This window comes from Rattus rattus, chromosome 1 (genome assembly GCF_011064425.1).
Source record: "Rattus rattus isolate New Zealand chromosome 1, Rrattus_CSIRO_v1, whole genome shotgun sequence".
In the NCBI taxonomy this organism is placed as follows: domain Eukaryota; kingdom Metazoa; phylum Chordata; class Mammalia; order Rodentia; family Muridae; genus Rattus; species Rattus rattus.
The window spans coordinates 34,508,483-34,514,482 of NC_046154.1; positions in this window are offsets into that span (position 1 = coordinate 34,508,483).

Here is a 6,000-nt window from a genome sequence, read left to right on the forward strand (position 1 = left end):
TACCTGCTTACCTGTATGTGGACTCTGTGTGTGTGTGTGTGTGTGTGTGTGTGTGTGTGTGTGTGTGTGTGTGTTGATGTGCCTGCAGATGCCAGAGACCAGAGGAAGAGAGGAAGATACTGGATTCTCTGGATAATGGATGCCTGATTCAAAGTGTTGACCGGGATGTATAAAGGAAGGGGCAGAATCAGAGCCGTTAAGAGGAAGGCAGAACATGGTGGCACACGCCTACTGTTGTGAGGTATCCACCAGAGAGAAGACTGCCTGGACATGGGTTTAAGCCATTGGAAGGTCTTTAGTAGCCGGTCATTGACTACACTTGGTGTTTGGGATCCCAGTGTAGCACCGAGCCTTACTCAGGGTGAAATTTTAAGCACAAAAACTATGTCCTTGGTTGACATACTTCAGTTAACAAGAACAGTTAAGCTAAAAGTAGAACTACAGAAACCAGAAATCAAGGTTAGTTCACTTAGAGACTTCCATGCAGACTTGGATGGAGTAGGCCTTTGTTTCTGTTTAGGTGGGTGGTGCTGTCTGCATGCTGAGTTTTATGGCCTGACTGACACTTCCAACATGGAGTCAGTTCTAGGGCCCTTTTACCTATCATCCTAACATTTAAGGTGTGGAGGCAGGAGGATCACAATTTTGAGGCATGCCTTGAGTAAATAATAAGGCCTTGTCTCAAAAGAAAAAAAAAAACAATGAGCTGGGAGACACAGCTCAGAGGTAAAGCAATTGCTAAGCACGTGTGAGGCCCTGTGTTTAACCCCCAACAATGTAACAAAAAGTAAAGAAGGGGGAAAAGCATTAAGATTGTAGCTCTGGGAGTAGGAGAGATGGAGGTCCTGAGTTCAATTCCCAGCACCCACATGGCAGCTTACAATCATCTGTAACTCCAGCTTCGGGGACTTCAACACCTTATTCTGGCCTGCACAGGCACCAGGCATTCACAAAGCACACAAACATACATTCAGGCCAAACACCAATCAATCAATCATTAAATAAATGCACAAAGACATAAACATATAAAAATAAATAATATTGTCACACTGGTGAACTTAAGGAGGAGTCTGGCTTGTAAGGATGAATCCCAGGTGTAATGGCGATTTCAGTTGTCAACTTAAATATATTTCATTAAAACCCCAATTAAAACCTGTGAGAGATATTTGCTTAATTACGTCATTTGAAGTAGAAGGATCCACTTCTAATCTGGCTTACACTTCCTGCTGGAAGTAAGTAAAGGACAAGGAAGAAGGAAGCCTCTCTCTTTGCCTCTTGTCCTTGACCCTTGTTAAGGGAAATGAAGACCAGGAAAATGAGAGGAAGAAGCGGTCAGGGTACAATTTCCCTGGTCCTGCCCTCTCCATCGGTAACTATCTCTGCAGCTCCCCTTCCAGCCTTGTCTCCAACTCCACTGGGAACTGAGTGCAGTAAACACTGCTGCTCAGCTCACTGCCCCTGGAGACACAGAGGTGGTCAAGGCTTCCCACTGACGCTGGTCCCTGGGTTTATTCAAATGATTTACAGGCTATGGTCCTGCTAACCTCACAATGGCTACCTATGAACAGAAGGTCCAAGAACCCAGTCCATTCCTTTCACTGGCATCACAGCCTACGTCTTCAGGATTTCAGTGTCTACTGAAGACCAGCTAGCTGAAGCATCCAGCCTTGCGGACTGAACAACTACTGGATTCAGAGGAGTTGGAGACAAGGTTGGAAGGGGAGCTGCAGAGATAGTCACTGATGGAGAGGGCAGGACCAGGGAAATTGTACCCTGACTGCTTCTTCCTCTCAACTTCCTGATCCCCATTTCTCTTATCGGCCACTGCTCAAGGCACAGCACACCCTACTAATGGATGGGGGTCTTGAGAGACAGCAAAGTCTCCCCATTCCCTTAATGGGAGAAAATAGAGGTTTAAAAGTTTCAAAAAGTATAGTGTAGTGCACACACCTTTATCCCCAGCACTCAGGAGACAGAGGTAGACGGATCTTTATAAGTGGAAGGTCAGGGGTTGGGGATTTAGCTCAGTGGTAGAGCGCTTGCCTAGGAAGCGAAAGGCCCTGGGTTCGGTCCCCAGCTCTGAAAAAAAGAACCAAAAAAAAAAAAAGAATAAGTGGAAGGTCAGCCTGGTCTACACAGTGGGTTATAGCCCACTGAAAGCTATATATAACGACCTCTCTCTCTCTTTCTCTCTCTCCCTTCCTCCCTCTCCCCTCTCTCTTTTCCTCCCTCCCTCTCTCTCTCTCTCCTCTCCTCTCATCTCCCTCTCTCTCCTCTCCCATTTTTGTTTTTTAGGACAGGGTTTTGCAGTGTAGCCAAGGCTGTCCTGGAACTCACTCTGTAGACCAGGCTGGCCTCAGATTCAGAGATCCACCTGCTTCTGTCTCCCAAGTGCCGAGATTAAAGGCTATGTGTCGCCACCAAGCTAAGGCTTATCTTAAAAAGTTGGGTTACCTAGACATGACAAGGTGATCTATGTAGGAAGATGAGGTCACACAGGGAGAAAACTCAGGGGGAAGAAGAGAATCTGGGACAGGACTCTAAGGAGTTCCAACAAGGAAGATGTAATGAACGTGGCCAGGGGAGGTAGAAGAGAGGCCAGAGCCCAGAGCTCAACAGGAAGTCTGTAGGCAGGCAAGACCCAGAAAGTAGGTGAGAACCGAGCCACAGAGTACATTGGACTGCTCTGGCCACTAGAAATGGGTGGCTGTGGCTTTTTGCAAAGATCTTATACCTACATATGAGGGAATTTCACTCAATCAGTCTGTCCATCTGTCTGTCCGTCCGTCCATCTGTCTGTCTGTCTGTCTGTCTCAAAGTAGGTGACACAACTTGCTTGCCAGGCAGAGGATGAGAGCTGGCTGGAAGACAGGAGAGTGTCACAGTCAAAGCAGATGAGCGTGTAAGAAAAGTGAGCAAGGCAATGAAGAAGAGAAGAACCTAGTCAGAGGGGCACACGCTGCACGAGCCAGGGTGCCTTGGCATGAGGAACTAAGGAATTCAGGGACCGTCCTGAGTGATGGCAGCATGGTCAGTACAGCACGGTGAGACTCAGGATGCATCCACTAATGCTTCACACCCAGGACTAGATGCTAGACTCTTAAATATGGCAGTAACTGTATGTAGAAAGAAGAATGGGGGGGCAGGAAAGGAGGGAGGGAAGGAGGGAAGGAAGAGAGGGAGGGAGGAACCTTGAGAGGCAGGATTGGAAGGACAGAAAATTAAGGGAATGGGGAGGAAGAGGAGTCCTCACTCCAGAGCCTTGTTCAAGCCTCTCGGCAGCATGAGAATCGAGAATTCCAGCACAGTTAACATCTTCTGTGAAGGCTACCTGGAGAGATAACAATCCCTTTACAGTCATTTCAAATAAAAACGAACCATGCTTAAGGCTCAAGCACGCATGCCTTTTCTCCTGTCGCTGTATGGCCTTTTCCTCCTGGTATAGCCTTTTGCCCAGTAGTCTTTCTCCCTTTTCAGATGTCAACCTACAATTTTTGAGGAATTTAAAAAACAAGCCCATACAATTCAAGGCATGTCTTAACCACCCGTGCAAGCTTTGAGATATGTGGTTTGACCTTATCAGGCACTAATCTTATCCAAGGCACTTCAGTAACCATCCCATGATCTCATTCACCAGAAAGAAGGGGGAAAAGAAGCCCCTTAGTCTCTCCGGACAAAGCGATTTCAGGAGAACACACCCTGTCAGCAGCTAGGGAAGCCCCAAGGGAACCTGGAGGCAAAGGGTCTGAAAACCACACCATGGATAGTGGTTGTTTCATCAACCTGGTCAGCAGAGGTCCCAGCTCCCGTTATCCGGCCCTGTGGCCAGCCATTGTTAGGATTTCATGCTGAACAGGCTACCTCCTGGTAGAGAATTGGCTGTGTCATTTCAGAGAGGCACCTGCCCACAGCCAAGGCACACACAAGATAGGGAGCCCTCAGGGAGCAAAAGCTGAGTCCTATTTATCTCTCCATTCTGGTCAACTGGTCAGAACTAGTCAGAACTGGTCAAAACTGGACTTGACATTTAGTTGGGATTTTCTTTCTCTTTTCCTTTCTTTTTGTTTGTTTGTTTTTGGTTTGATTTGGTTTGGTATTGTTTTTGTTTTTTGGTTTGGTTTGGTTTTGGTTTTGGTTTTTTGAGACAGGGTTTCTCTGTGTAGCCTGCTGTCCTAGAACTCACGATGTAGACTAGGATGGCCTTGAACTCACAGAGATCCCCACCTATCCCCAACTGCGTCTGCCTCCTGAGTACTGGGATTAAAGGTGTGCCCCACCACCACCCAGCTTGAATTGGGATATTCAAAGGTGTTTGCAAAACAGACTCAGGGAAGGCTAATGCATCGGTCATCATTTTAAATTGATACATTTCCATTTAGGATTTGGGTTTCAGCTTTTTCATTTTATTTTATTTTTTTTTTATGTATGTGATATATATGGGCATACGTGTGAACGGTGAGTGTGTAGATACACATGCATGTGTGTGCATAGGCATGAAGAGACCAGAGGTAGATGTCACTCAATCACTCTTATGTTGTTGTTTTATTTGTTTTTCTGAGACCTGGTTTATTTGTATAGCAGCCCTGGCTGCCCTGAAAGCACATAGATCTGCTGGCCACTAAAGGCGTGTGCCGCGCCACTGCCACCGCCACCACCGCCACCGCCACCGCCACCGCAGCCAACACATGGCTGTTTTAGTGTTTTTAATAGTGTTTCTTATGGATCCTGGAGAGTGGTGATTCTGATTTGGCATTGGCTGAAGGATGAGCCCCGGGAGTAAGCACACCTCCAGCTCCTCCGTACTGTGATCCCAGGACCGCACCCAACGCTTGGGTTTTTATGTGGATGCTGGAGAGCCGAACTCAGGAATTCCTGTTGTAAGAACTTTACTGATGGGGCCATTTCCCTTATATACCAGCACTTTTCAAAAATCACACACGCAGGGCTGGGGAGATGGCACAGTGGTTGAGAGCACTGACTGCTCTTCCAGACGTCCTGAGTTCAATTCCCAGCAACTACATGGTGGCTCACAACCATCTGTAATGGGATCTGATGCCCTCTTCTGGTGTGTCTGAAGCCAATGATAGTGTACTCATATACACTAAATAAATAAATCTTTTAAAAAGGAGAATTATTTATTTTATGTATGAGAATACTGTAGCTGTCTTCAGCTAATTCTTAATAATAATTCTTTTTAAAAAATCACACACACAGATTCACATGCACACTCAGAACACATGTGTCAAGGTCAGAGGGCATCCTGCAGGAGTAGATTTCCTCCTTCCACCTTGTCCATTCCAGAGTTCACTGTCCAGTCATCAGGCTTAGCAGCAAATTCTTAACATGATGAGACATCTTACAGGCTTTCTATATCTGTTTCTTAAAAATCTCACCAATGAATTGCAAGACTAAGTTTGTAAAATCCACAAGCAGGTTCTAAGCTATGGTAAATTCAACAAGGTCATATCTCTTTGGAACCAACAGACCAGGCTTCACTGCAACACTGTTATAGCCACACCATCCTTGTCCATCCAACCAACACTGGGAGAGACTCACAGGGCCTTTTCTTATTTGAAATTTCCCTTTGTGGTTTCTACAAATAGATGGACAGCATACTATTTCCCCTCTGTAATAGTTTAAATAGGAATAGCCTCCATAGATTCGTATATTTGGATTTTTGGTCCTTAGGAGTGGCACTATTAGGAAGTGTGGCCTTATTGGAGTAGGTGTGGCCTTGTTGGAGTGGGTGTGGCCTTGTTGGAGTGGGTGTGGCCTTGTTGGAGGAAGTGTGTCACTGGGGTAGGCTCTGAGGTCTCAGATGCTCAAGCCAGGCCCAGTGTAGCATTGTCTTCCTGCTGTCTGCAGATCCAGATAGAACTCTCAGCTCCTTCTCCAGCACCATGTCTGCCTCTATGCCACCATGCTTCCTGCCATAATGGACTACATCTCTGAACTGTAAGCCAGCCCCCAATTAAATGTTTTCCTTTATGAGAGCTGCCA